This window comes from Mauremys mutica, chromosome 9, assembly GCF_020497125.1.
Source record: "Mauremys mutica isolate MM-2020 ecotype Southern chromosome 9, ASM2049712v1, whole genome shotgun sequence".
Classification (NCBI taxonomy): domain Eukaryota; kingdom Metazoa; phylum Chordata; order Testudines; family Geoemydidae; genus Mauremys; species Mauremys mutica.
In genome coordinates, this window is record NC_059080.1 from 24,427,734 (window position 1) to 24,441,313 (window position 13,580).

A 13,580-nucleotide genomic window follows, 5' to 3' on the forward strand; every position below is an offset into this window, starting at 1 on the left:
TGGACCTCCCACAGGCATGACTGCGGAAGGTCCGCTGGAGCCGCCTGCCGCCCTGCCAGGACAATGCCGCCCCACGCGCCTGCTTGGCGCGCTGGGGTCTGGAGCCGGCCCTGTGGGCAACAGAATCTGACCCTAAGGGCTTGTCTATACTGCCCTGTAGTTTGGACTATGGGGGTGTGAATTGCATTGTGCACCAAAGTGCTGCACTGTATGTGGGCACTGTGGGTGCGAACTAAAAGGTTCCTAGCAGGTCGCCCAGAGGATTCAGGGGGCCTGAGCCAAAGCGGGGGAGCTGTGGCGCTTGTACTCACCTGGCAGTGGTCTGGGTCTTTGGTGACATTTCGGCGGGGGGGGCCTTCAGTTGCTCCGTGTCTTTGGCAGCACTGAAGGGCCCCCCGCCACCGAAGACCCGGAGCGACTGAAGCCCCCCCGAAACGCCACCAAAGACCCAGACCGCCATCGGGCCAGGGCTCGTGGAGCATTTCGGCAGCGGGGGGCCCTTCAGTCGCTCTGTGTCTTCGGCAGTACTTAGGGGCCCCCCACCGCTGAAATGCCACCGAAGACCTGGACCGCCGCCAGGCAAATTCCCCGCCTCCCCCCCCCGGGCAGCCCTGGTTCCTAGCGTAATCCTCTTCCAAGAGGACTACATTACTGCCAAATAGGAACCTTTTAGTTCATGCTTGCAGTGTCCACATGGGGGAGTTACAGAGCAGCACTTTGGTGTACACTGTTATTCACACCCCTGGAGTCCAATTCCAGGGCAGTATAGTCATAGCCTCAGTGAGGAACTTAGAATTTGTCCCATTGTTATTGTTTATGAATTAGTTTGGAGAGAGTCACTTTCCTCTCCAGAATCTGGACCCATTACGAAAATCACCTCTGACAGTTTCAGTAATAGAGTCTGACCCTTCGGGCCAAGGGCCAGTGAAATGTATTGTTTTAAGACCATCAACTTTTGCCTGCTCCCTTCCCCCTGTTGGATCTGGTAACAAAAGCTTTTCAGCAGCACAAGGGCAGTGTGTGTGCACGGATTAAAGGGGAAGGAGAATTCGGAAGTGGGGTCTTGATAGTCTTTTCTGGTCTCAGGACTCCTTGTTTTGATGCCAAGACAAACAAATAAATCATGTTCAAAGGCATCTGCCCACAATAGCGATGAAGTCAGAAAAACATATAAGAGGGGAGTACGGAGTAGGGGTCAGGATTCCTGTTAGACACAACGGCTTTGCTTGGTGCTTTCATTTTGCTTTATTTCCTCTTCTACTGCAGCTCGGACTGGGGAGATTATTTATTTTGCAGCCTCTCCTCGGCCTCCTTTTGCCGATAGAAATTCGTGATATGCCCTCGAAATTTTCAGTCCATTTCCAGTGTCTGCTTTCAGTAACCCTTTCAGTCTTTTGAGAGAGGGCTCATGCTCTATACAATGCAGCATAGGGCAGGGCCATTATATACACAGAGATCAATCCACTCCTCACTGGAATGCAGCCACCTCTGGGATGGAAGTGGACAGCTGTTTAAACACACACAAAAACACTGTTTAGCCATCTGGGAACAGGAAGCAAATAAGAATACAAAATCCAACTGAAACTGCAGGGAAATTTTAACCTGAATGTATTTATGCCGTTTGAATTTATAGCAATGGTGCTAACATAATTATTCTTAAGAAAAATCACCCCAGAATTGTTATAGACCACAAGTCATTGAGTCTTGGTTTACACCTCATCTAAAAGACAGCATCTCCCACAGCACTGAATCCCAAGTACCAGGCTGGGAGCGTGGTGTAAGACTGACTCAGCAGGAAATTTGCCAGCAACTGAATCATTTACAGCTTCCTGAAGTACATGGTATGGTCTCCCATCCACATACTGACCCAACCCGATCCTGCTAGGTTTGTGAGATCTGAGAAGGCCATATTCCAAGCTGCTATAGCTGCAGACTATATCGATTGCCGGGCCTCTTTCAAATGAGCAGCACATTCTTTCTGGTACACCTGGGGGAGCATAGGCTGGAATGGGGGCAAGCGGCACAGGAGGGTACCATTTTATTCATTCAGCAACTTGTGTGAAGAGACAATTGCCTCCACTGTTGCTCTCTGTGGCCCAACGCAAACATTCCTGGGGGAGGACGTGCTTCTCAATAGGCATAAACTGGGAGATGCTTTTGAAAATGAAGGTGGTAAGTAGCATTTCAAAGGTCTTGCTGGAAAGTGACATCATGTCTGACTCAGGCAGCGTGAGGCATACCCGGTGCCTCAATCCAGCTGGGTTTAGCAATCAGCAACCAGAATTTAAGTGCTTCCAAACTAAGCACTTTTATATAAGTGCTAGAATCTCACTGCGAGGGGATGGGGGAAATGATTAAATTCAGCTAGGTCACTTCTTATAGCTTGCAGAGAGGCCAAAACTACCTAATTGGGAACTGGTTTCAGTTGTTTGTTTGCCAGGGTTCACACCAAAAAAGGCTCAGTCGAAATTAAAAAAAAAAAAGGGGGGGGGGGGATTTCCTTCATCTCGTGGCTTGGATCGTTTCTTAATGTTACTTTAATGTAGGTCTGGTTGGTGTTTATATGGAGCTTAAGGTGACAAAAAACAAGCTGTGAGCCAGTCATGATGCTACATAGAGCTGGTCACACTATTCAGCCTGAGTCATATTCATTATGAATTAAGCCCCTGTTTTCAGGGTTGTGAATTGTTTTTTACCTGATCATGATTTCATTCACACGCATCCATTATTCATAAGGATATGCTGAATAGTCCGGACAAATAATTTCCAGCCTCCAGGTTATTTGCAATCTGACTATTTGTTATTCGTGTTGTGGGGTTGGTCATCTAAGTCACATGGCCCTGTTTCTGCTCCCTGATTGGATAACTGGATCTTTTTAAACAGTAGGATCATGAATAATGAATAGCAAATAACTCACTTTCTCATCTAAATTTTTGGCAATTAATTATTCATGCAAATTATGTGTTAGACTTTTGGGCTTGTGAACATTTTAATGAATCCTCAGTGGTTGTCCGGTTACTCACAAATAACAAATAATATGATCCCATAAATCATCGCAAAACAAACGCAGCACTTGGAGTCAAACATATGGAGAAATCAGGGATTTTTTTCACTCTCTAACCAGCTCTTGTACTATCTCATGGCAGGGGATTTGGAAACACACAACCTCTTGTCCTAGGGTTACCAAGCAAAATGTAAAATGACTGGGAGTAGCTAAAACTCCACTCAAGTCCATGGAGTTGCACGTTCTTTCTGCCAAGGAGCAGTTTGGCCCCTGGCTACTTCCAGGGCCCATGCCTAGTGCACCCAATGAGATGCTTGCTCTGTCTGTTCTGCTAGAATGGAGAGTCCAAGTTCTGCTTTGGACTTTTATTACCAGCATTCAAAGGGGCTGATGTCTACACTTCAGCACCTTCCTCTGGGAATGCTGCAGAGAATGGGACTGCTCGTAAACCATCTTTGAAACAATTCCCATGCCCTCCCTCTCATGCCTGGTCAGCTTCCTATGAATAAACTCTGCTTCCCAAGTGCGCGATGATGCCATGTTAGTATGGGAGTGACTATGCTGATACATGCAGTAAGTCTCTAAGCATGCCCAGTCCAAATTAGGTGTTTGCGTAAGTCTCAAATGAGTGCTCGTATCTCGTCCTCTGCTGATAATACTGAATTTCCTGAGAGGTTAGTAAACATCACAGTGAGCCAGCAATGGAGCCCTTAGTCTTGCGACAGGGTTATTTTCTGTAGAAGTGGACAGAGCCTGCTTTAGGCACAAGCTATACAAGTGATCTCTTGTGGTTGTGAGAGTGTCCCACAAGCCTGCACTGACTTATCAGGCCATGGGCCCGTCCAGCCTCTCTCTGGCAATAGTATCAGCGGTGGAGGCAATGCATGGCCTGATTCTGCCCTGCCTTCAGTAGGAGGCTGCAGGATGCTCTCACGTGAGGCCCCAACAGAGCAGAAAACCAGCTCTGGAGTTCTCTTTCTGAGGGGCAGATTTGTTGCCCAGAGGAGCCCTCAATTCTCAGGGCATGTAAACAGCTGGTGATGGGGTCAGTGCAGTATTGGCTAGAGAGAATAGATGAGGGGACTTGGGTGCATTAGGGAAAGGAGTGAGGTCAGAGGAGTGCTCGGGCGGAATAGAGTAGAATCCGGAAGCGGGGGCGGGGAGGAATTAGACGAAGGTGTAATGGAGACCTGAGTTACGCAATGTAGAGATGAGGGAAAGCAATGTGAAAGGAACTGAGGCCCTGACACTTTGCTGTATTTGTTTTCAAAGTCAATTTTTGACAGTGTTTTAGTTTTTATGAAAGTGACAGGCTGACAGTGCTGGCTGAAGTCAAGTATAATGCAGGCAGGCATTGGGCATGCTTCCCACACACAGCACAGCCAGTGCTCCTCCATCCTGGCCTACAGAAACTCTGCTGTTCCACTCCTGGGACCCACACACAGCTCTACCAATGCATCTTATTCCTGACCCTCAGCGCCTCTTCCTATTCCAGAACTGGGCTCATTCCATCCCCCTAACAGCTCTGCCAGTGCTCCTCAATCCTGACCTGCAGCACCCCCTGCTATTCCAGTCCTGGGCCTCCCTCAAGCAGAAACTGCCAATCATACCGAATTGCATAGTGGTTTTGTGACACATGTAATAGGGACTAAAATGACACTCCCCGATTTATTTTCACTTGTGATTTAAAAAAAGATTGAGGACTATGGAGGTGACAGGCTGATGCACACGCCCACGGAGCCCACCCCCACTTAATCTCCCTCTCCAATCCATTTGGTCACTCACCGTGCACTGGAAACACTAATCCATTGGTGACTTCAGCTGTAATTGACTGCAGTCGGGCATCAATAAACTGAAAAGTTTATTGCATAGACTAAATGTAATACAGATTATCACAACCCAAGTCAGGCTCTTATCATCTGAACCAAGAAACAGTGGGTCAGTTCTACTAATTCTTGCTCAGCAGCTTGGAGAATCTTCTACCCCCCAGGGATCCTCTCCAGGCATTTGGTCAGAGTGACCAGTCTTGACCTGCTATGTACAGAAACTGATGTGGACCCCAAAGCATTTTTTTTTCTGCTCAGCACTGGTGTCCATATGCTGGATGTTTGAGTTTGTTCAGTCCCTGGATCTGCTACTCTGGGGTGGGCATAGCTATACCTTTGAGCTCAAGTCAGCCTGGGCACTTTGTTTGTGCAAGGAGGATTGCCTTAATATCTATAACATTTGAGCCCGGCTGCAGAGCGGTGTGCTAAAGTCTGCTCATTATCTTGGGATCAGCAGTGAAATTATTGAGTTGTTCACAATGTCTGGACCAGCGTCAGGAAATCTGATTTGTAATAACATAATATTCCTTTAAGTAACATTTTTAAAGACATTATTGAAGTTTAAATGGGGCCACTTTGCAGGCTGTATTTTCTTAATTTTTTTAAAATTATTTTCTTGCCCCGTTGTTGTTTAACCCTTGGAAGGCTGAAACCAAACTCTCTGTCTTTGCTAAAGGAAAAATTCCTCCAGCACATATGCATGCTTGTTTGTTATTGTAAGGGTGCTGATAAGCATTAGGCAGTGCCCCACAGTTTGTTATTGTAGGGTTACCCAGAGGCGGGAGCTGTCCATACCACTTAGTTATTGTAGTGTTGACTGAGAGCATTAGACTGCTGCCATTCATTTTTCTTAAATATTACTTTTAAGATACCCATGTAGAAAGACTAGCACAAAGTTTGCAAGCAGGGTAGAAAAGCAGCTCAAATTTAGAACCCTACCAACCTTGGCAGTAACATTTTTTTTTAAACGAGCAGTGAGGTAAATCATGCACACAAGATAAATGCAATCTCCACGTAATGAACCCAACAAGATATAAATGGCAAATGTCTAATTTTCTCCTGATAAAATAATGCCTCTGAGAGGCTCTTCACTGGTATTTAAAAAAATAGGACTCATTGCACTTTCTCGCCTTCTGTCAGTTACCTGGCACAGTGTGCTGAATGTGCCCTGGGCTGCATGCCGTTCAGAGGAATGCTGATGGACAGTTAGCTCACTGTCACCATCTATAGGTAGAGGTGGAATAGCAGCTGTTGCAAGTCATAGGGAGCAGGCTGAGGGTGGTTATGTGGGATTGGGCTGGTAGGGGGACAAGGAGGGAGCGAGCATACAGCAAATAGATGGATGGTGGCCAGAAGAAAAATGAATTCAGAAATATTGGGTTTCTCATGGACACCCACTTACTCTGCCACCGCTCCAGTGATTTTGAGCTCCCCAGATCTGATTAGGCTCTCCATTACCGTCTGCCGTGCATTAGCATGCCAGGAATCGTTTAACAGGGACCGGCTGGAATGCTTCTGTGAAATGAACAGTAAGAGCTTTTTGGTGTTTTTTTCCCCTCTTCTACATCCAGGGCATGTTATTACTATCAGAAATATCAGACATTTCAACTCAAATTAAAGTCAGGTTAAATATCTCAAATGCAAAAATTCCACATGGTTCCAGATGGAAAGTGGTTCCTTAACTTCATACTGAAAAAAATAAATAAGAAACCTTTCAGACCTGCGACTGCTCCTCAGTCAAGGGAGAGACGAAGAGCCCTGCTGAACTTGAGACCTTTGAAGTTGTAATTTGGCTGGACTAATACAAAGCATGACACACTGTACTGAAGCACAAACAGCATATTTGCCAAACACACAGTGGTAAATACATTGTAATGATAGCAACCAAAGCAGAAACATATGTGCACATACATGCACAAATCATGCGCAACACCAGCTAAACACATTCTGCATAAGCACATCCAACTGACACACATGCATCAGGTACAAACACACATACGCATTGAACAGATACATACATAGGCCAAATCACATACCCTTTATAATATTCACAATATATACTTCACCACACAATATACACTTCACCACACGCATACCAGACACAACACAGAGACACACATTTCAACACACTTGACAAAACACGCTTAAAATTATCTGTGGCTACACAACATTAAGCAAGCAACTTAATCCAGGAAAGGTATGAAATGATTTTGAGGGTGCCTTGCATTCAGCTTTTACTTCTTGGTTCAAGCACTTTTGGTATACTGGCTATTGCAAGTGACACGAGTTTGATGGTCTCAGCTGAGATCTTTCTTTAACCCTTTTACTACTAGATCCCAGCTGCACCTGCTGTGCAGGCATTGTCATTTACTGGTACATTCCGCTGAAATCAAAGGAATGTTAATATACCTGACACATGCAAAAGCAATGCAGGTCCTGTGCCAGGACGTACCTGGAACATTCAGCAGCTGTCAAGCAGTTAATCACAGTGCAAAACCATACCAGACACACTCCACACCAAGTCCTAGAACTTGAATAATAGAGGTGCAGTGCATGACACAGGTTCTGAGACAGAGGGCTCACAGGCCTTTTGGACAGCATTATGGAGGACTTTTTGGCACTATGTCTGCCTCTGGCCAGTGCAATCAGCCCTCACATTCATAAGCACAAAATGTGAAAACCCAGTTCCTCCCGAGGTCCCATTTCATTGTGGAATCATGGTGCTAAGGCCCTTTCCCGCTAAGATGGTGGAATTGCCAGGCTTCTTCTCTAAGGGAAGGAGAGAACTCTGCTTACAGAGGCATTGAAGCCAATAAAACTCTGGGGCATTGAACAGCCCAAGCTGTTCCAGATCCCACGAAACTGGAGATGCCCTTGTCTCTTCCTGTCTCTGACCCTCCCACATACACATGGGGCCTGATCCCCAAAGTTCAGATCTGGTTTCAAATAATCCCAAAGTTCAGGGGGTGTTTGTTTAAGATTAGACCCATTTCCACTCCCAAGGGACTACAGACCCCTGCCCTTCAAACCCACCACTCCAAGGAAAGAGATGGCCATAGTCTTAGCAAACCCAGGAGAGTAAACTGCAAATCCCATCATCCCCTGGCTAATGTTCGAAATAGTGCTGTGCTACAGAAGGAAGGGAGAGAAGTTCTTAGTGTCTCCTGCACTGACGAGGCTTTGTACAAATTGTTGATAGACTGTATCCCCAACGACACCTCTTTCTCGCCCCACCCCTCCACACAACGCCAAATAACCTGTCCAAGTCTCCCGTGAAATGCAGCCTACACTAGGTTTCTTTTCAAAGGCTTCTAGCCCTGAGCAAAACACAAATAAATAAATAAAGTTAGAGGCCCCATCCTGTTCTCAGGCACAGGGATGTAAATCTGGAGCCACCACGGCACTGAACACAACAGATTTACACAACTGTAACCCAGAGCAGAATCTGTCCCTCGCATCTCAATCTCCGCAATGTGCCAGGGAGCTTGCCTTTTTTTTTTTTTTTTTTGCTTCCTTCAGTTAAGTTGTCTTAAAAGGGCAGCTAAATTCCTTGCAAGGGCTGACACTGTTCCACTCCTGAACAGGCTGACTGACATAGCTACCTCTCCCCAACGTGGAAACAGAAAGGAAGAGAGTAAGAAATGCTTGCAGAGAAGCACAGCCCAGGCCTGCAGCAGCTGCAGGGGTGTTGCTAAGAGGCAAGGGACAGATTTCAGGGGGCCCTGGTGCTGGTATGTTCTATTTATTTGTTTGTGGGGGTGAATGGAGAGGGGGGTTAATTCTCAGCTATGTCAGACAAAGTGCAACCTCTGGATGATCTGCCAACAAGCAATCCTTATAGCCATGCAGCTCGGAAGGGACCCCAGTTAATAACGCTATTAAGGGCAGAGCTCTTTGCCTTTGTTCGCCTGCCTTAGGGGCTGTGTTACTGCTGACGCCAAAGCACCTCCTCCACCCTCATCCCAAGGGCCCCCCCACACACACACACTATGCAAACCTCACAAGTAAATAAATATGCGTGGCAGTAAGAAGCAGGTCAGCCTTTTTTATGTAGTCTCCCTTTCCTTTGCTAGGTGCAAAATGTCTCCGCTTCCCCTCTGCCCCTCATCCCAGTGTGTGAAACAGAGGCCCTAAGCTGAAGGAGCCCTGCTAACTCCGCCAGGCATTCAGAAAGAATCAGTGTTCTAGGGAATTTGCCATCATCTTCCTTTCCAGTCCCCACCGGCCAGTGTTCAGGAGGGAACCACCTTTTCACTCTGTCACCAGGTTTTGATTGCCTCATGGCCTTTAGTGAGTCCCCCATTACTATATCCTGAACTTCTAACCCATCCGCCCTCTGCTGCAGCAGCAAAAATACCTAAGTATTCATTAACAAGAACTGAGGAGTCCTTGTGGCACCTTAGAGACTAACATTTATTTGGGCATAAGCTTTATTCATGCTACTTCTCCCTGAAAATCCAACCTATCCCCTCTCTGTTTCTTCTGTCCCATATTATCACCTTTCCTAGAGCTTCACGTGAACTGCCTGTGTCCTGGTGTTTTAAACCCTGCCTCAACTAACTGTCTTGAGATCTGACATCTCTGCACTTTGGCTGTTAGTGTTTGTACATACAGTGTTAACTTTTCTCTCCTTGCCCTTCTTGTTTGATTTACCTTCTGCCTCTCTCCTCTAATGTTAAGCAGTGGATTAACTGCTGCTCTCCCTCCCTTTCCCTTAAGTCCTTATCCTTCATCACTAATCTAGGAAACAAAACAGGCCAGGTAGTTTTCCATGGTAGCAGCCAAAATATTTGCTCTTCTATCAGCCTGCCTCTCCCACACCCCTCTCAGCGTCTTTCTACTCCCCGCTAGACCCAGCGGTCTGAAAACTTCCTAATCTTCGGAGCTGTCCTCACTAGTCAGCCAGACACTGTCTCCCTCAGATTCCACTGATCAACTTTGCTGCTCCCCCAGTAGCCAGTGCCATGTCAGCCCTGCAGTTTTCAGTTGTGAAGGGATACCCCCAGAAGGTCTGACTCTCCCACCCCTCAGAGAACAGCCCTTCTCATTTGCTTTCCTCTGCTGCTGGCGCATACTCATGGCATTTCAGCCATTTTGGTTCTGGTTCTGGCTGGAATCCACAAGTGCAGGCAAATGAAAAATAAAAACAAAAGAGCAATGTTTTCAATCTTCAGAAAAGCTTGGATTCAGTCTCAGGCAGGGCCAGTTTGCCCATCCTTCATTTTGTACCTTTCCTTCCTCGAAATATCTAGGCCTGAAGTTTCCCTGAACTGCTCTCAGATTCCTGGTCTCTGAAATCATCTCTATCAGCATGAGCTACTGCATCAGGCTGGCATCCAGTTCTCATGATGAATTTATCAACCCTCTATGTCATACCCTTAGCTTCTGCTCTCAGAAGGGCAGGGCCGCACAATCACTGTCTCGTTCACTCAGACCTTTTAAAAAAAAGAAATAGTTCTCCATAAAAACTCCTACTCCTGCTGCATCTCCACTCCAGGTACTCTTCATTCTCCATTTAATTCCCTCCGCCCTCATGGCTTGTGTTGTGCAGCCCTGCCCCCTGAGTCACCCTCAGGGATATCCGATATCTCAGACCAGTGGGATGCCATCAAAGCAATTCATCCTTCCCTTCTGAAGAGAGGGAAAGGAGCAGCTGATAATTACAACACACCTTACTTTTTAAGACCATTCATTTTTTCTAATCTAGACAGCAGCTCTCTGTGCTGACTGAAGGTGAGATAAACCTCGTCCACCCTACTGTGGATGGGTAACCCAATAGTAATCCAGGAATGACAAGTGTGTCAGCCAGAAATAAAAAATGAAGCCACTGTAGAACTCTGCCAGAGCCAGTTCCCAGGAAACATCTTCCACTCCAAACAGCAGCTATGAATGTGGAGGCCAACCTGGCTTAAGTCCTCCTGCAAATCCTCTTGATAACTGCATTATCCAGGCATTAAAGGCCTCTTCCTGAGAATGACTGAGCACTTGCAATTCCCCTTGCTCACTGCGTGTTGCATGCTCTCAGCAGCTCTCAGCATCAGGCCCTAGAAAACATTTAGCTCTTTGGGAAACACCAAAGGAGAGTTTTAACAAAAGTGCTGAGACAACAAAATCTCTGCAATCCCTCTTTGAATGAGGATTGCTGAAATTCTGTCTTCTCCTGATCACTCTTGCCAAGGTTTCTGGATAGCAAAACTATTGTGGTGTTGAAAGGTGTTCAGCTGTGTTTGGGAGAAAATTCACAGATAGCAGAACTTTGCCGAACTCACCAGGAAGCTTCCCGTAGGCAAGAGAAAGAGACAACAAGAGAGCAAAATGTACCTGGAAGTTGTTCTTGGGATCTCCAAAATCTCATCTCTCTCTAGTGAGGGACAATAGAGCCCCATGCAGGAAAGGCCATTTACAGTGCTTCTCAGACAGATGTATGTACAGACCCACGGGACTGGCTGATGTTAGCTATATCCATTCTGTCTAGCTTAAGAATGCTTGTGTGATTCTTATTTCAATCCCTGCATTACTTCATTACAACAACACTACATACAACTGATTTGGCCTCTCACATCTTGTTTTCTGCTGAGCTGTGTGTCCTCTCACCTGGCTCTGCAAAACAATGGACAAAAAGGAAATTTTGCTGCTAAAGTTTTGCCCATCCTTCCCCGTACTGAAGCCCAACCTCTCCATTATGCATCTATTGTTTTGAACATATCCCCGATGTGACAGCCCTGCCACCCTTCTGTCCAAACCTAGAGTGCCAATCTGGGTCTTCCTGATCCTCTTCTGTCACTAGTCTTGTTAGAATCATAGAATAGAATCATAGAATATTAGGGTTGGAAGAGACCTCAGGAGGTCATCTAGTCCAACCCCCTGCTCAAAGCAGGACCAACACCAACTAAATCATCCCAGCCAGGGCTTTGTCAAGCCGGGCCTCAAAAACCTGTAAGGATGGAGATTCCACCACCTCACTAGGTAACCCATTCCAGTGCTTCACCACCCTCCTAGTGAAATTGTGTTTCCTAATATCCAACTTAGACCTCCCCCACTGCAACTTGAGACCATTACTCCTTGTTCTGTTATCTCTCACCACTGAGAACAGCCTAGCTCCATCCTCTTTGGAACTCCCCTTCATGTAGTTGAGGGCTGCTATCAAATCCCCCCCGCACTCTTCTCTTCTGCATACTAAACAAGCCCAGTTCCCCCAACCTCTCCTGGTAGCCATGAAGGAGGAGATGGGAGGAGAACCAGAAGGTTCTATTCAGGGTTAAACAGCCTCTGTAGGAAAGACTGAAGCCTTCTATATTATGACTATTTAATTTCTATGATGGCAGTACCTACAGACCCCACCTGGGATCAGGGCCCCATTGTGCTAGGTGCTGTACAAACCCATAGCTAGTGACAGCCTCTGTCCTGAACAGACAATCATCTAACTCAGTGTTTCCCAAACTTGTTCCGCTGCTTGTGCAGGGAAAGCCTCTGGTGGGCTGGGCCGGTTTGTTTACCTGCTGCGTCCACAGGTTCGGCCAATCGCTGCTCCCAGTGGCCGCGGTTCTTCTGAGGGACGCACTGGCTGCCGCTTCCAGCAGCTCCCATTGGCCCGGAGCAGTGAACCACGGCCAGTGGGAGCCGCGATCGGCCAAACCTGCGGACGCGGCAGGTAAACAAACCAGCTCGGCCCACCAGGGGCTTTCCCTGCACAAGCGGTGGAACAAGCTTGGGAACCACTGATCTAACTAGACAAAGGTTGGGAGAAAAGAAGCATTATCACCCCCATTTTACAGCTGGGGAGCCAAGGCACTGAACACTTGTGAGTAGTGTGCGGTTAAATCTCTCCTCCAGCACCTTGCACAAATGCACAACATTCACTCTGGAGCAAGCGGCAGCTAGTGCCAAGCACAGTGAGATAATCACTCAGCGGGTTTCTGGGCCTGCACGCCATGCGAGTGGATGTTGACTGATTCTTAGGCCACCTGCCAGCATTGCATCAGCACCCAGAAAATGTGCTGGGTCTGTATTTATTTATTTTTTGGAAGCCAATCATCTACCTGCTTATGATCAGGCAGCCCAGGAACTCAGCATACTCTCCCATTACCATTGTATCAATCATAATGTCTGAGCCGCAGAGCGGGGGGGGGGGAGTGGGAAGGGGTGAGGGGGTGGGTCATCGTGAAAAAATGATTCTGGCATCTCACAGCTCCAACCCAACTTTTCAGCTCAGCTGCTCCTGCCAAAGCAGCGTTTCCAAAGCTGCAGCTCCCTGATAAAACCTAATACCATCTCCCACAAATTGTATTAAATAAACAGCAGCTGCAGATCAAGGTATATTCATCAAGGGCTTCCTCTTTTTTTATGAATGGCAGAAGACTCAGAGATGCTGTTTGCCAATAGTCTGTCAGCGGAGACTGCATTTAAAATCGATTTGGTAATTACAACTCTGCCTCGGAGTCACAAATCAAAAAGGAAACTTCAGCCCTTCGGGATGTTTTGGACCATTAGGGAGCTGGTAATTATGCACCCCAGCCAGGCATTAATTTACGGACAATGTGGAAATGCTGTAGTGCAAACTGGAGATGGGAAAGTGACTGTAAGGAATTTCAAAGGTTAGGAGAGACATCAGTCCATTTACAACCACCTCGCTTAACATGGCTACAGTCTGATAGGAAACGCTAACTGGACTTAAAATTGCTATTGTGTTGGTTTACCTTTCCTCCCTACAGAGATCACTACATGTTGCTGGAGAGGAATAAAGAAACAAA

At 46.8% G+C, this 13,580-nt stretch overlaps 1 long non-coding RNA gene across 1 annotated transcript in view; it reads right to left on the reverse strand.

Annotated features, from left to right (window-relative positions):
- Positions 1-1,234: 1,234 nt before the first annotated feature.
- Positions 1,235-13,580, reverse strand: part of LOC123376948 — a 78,894-nt gene continuing 66,548 nt past the window's right edge. Inside the window, exons 2-3 of the long non-coding RNA XR_006582005.1 lie at positions 6,233-6,345; positions 1,235-1,507 (exon numbers count right to left, since the gene is read on the reverse strand). This is a non-coding gene — a long non-coding RNA (uncharacterized LOC123376948). The remainder of the gene's footprint in view (positions 1,508-6,232; positions 6,346-13,580) is intronic.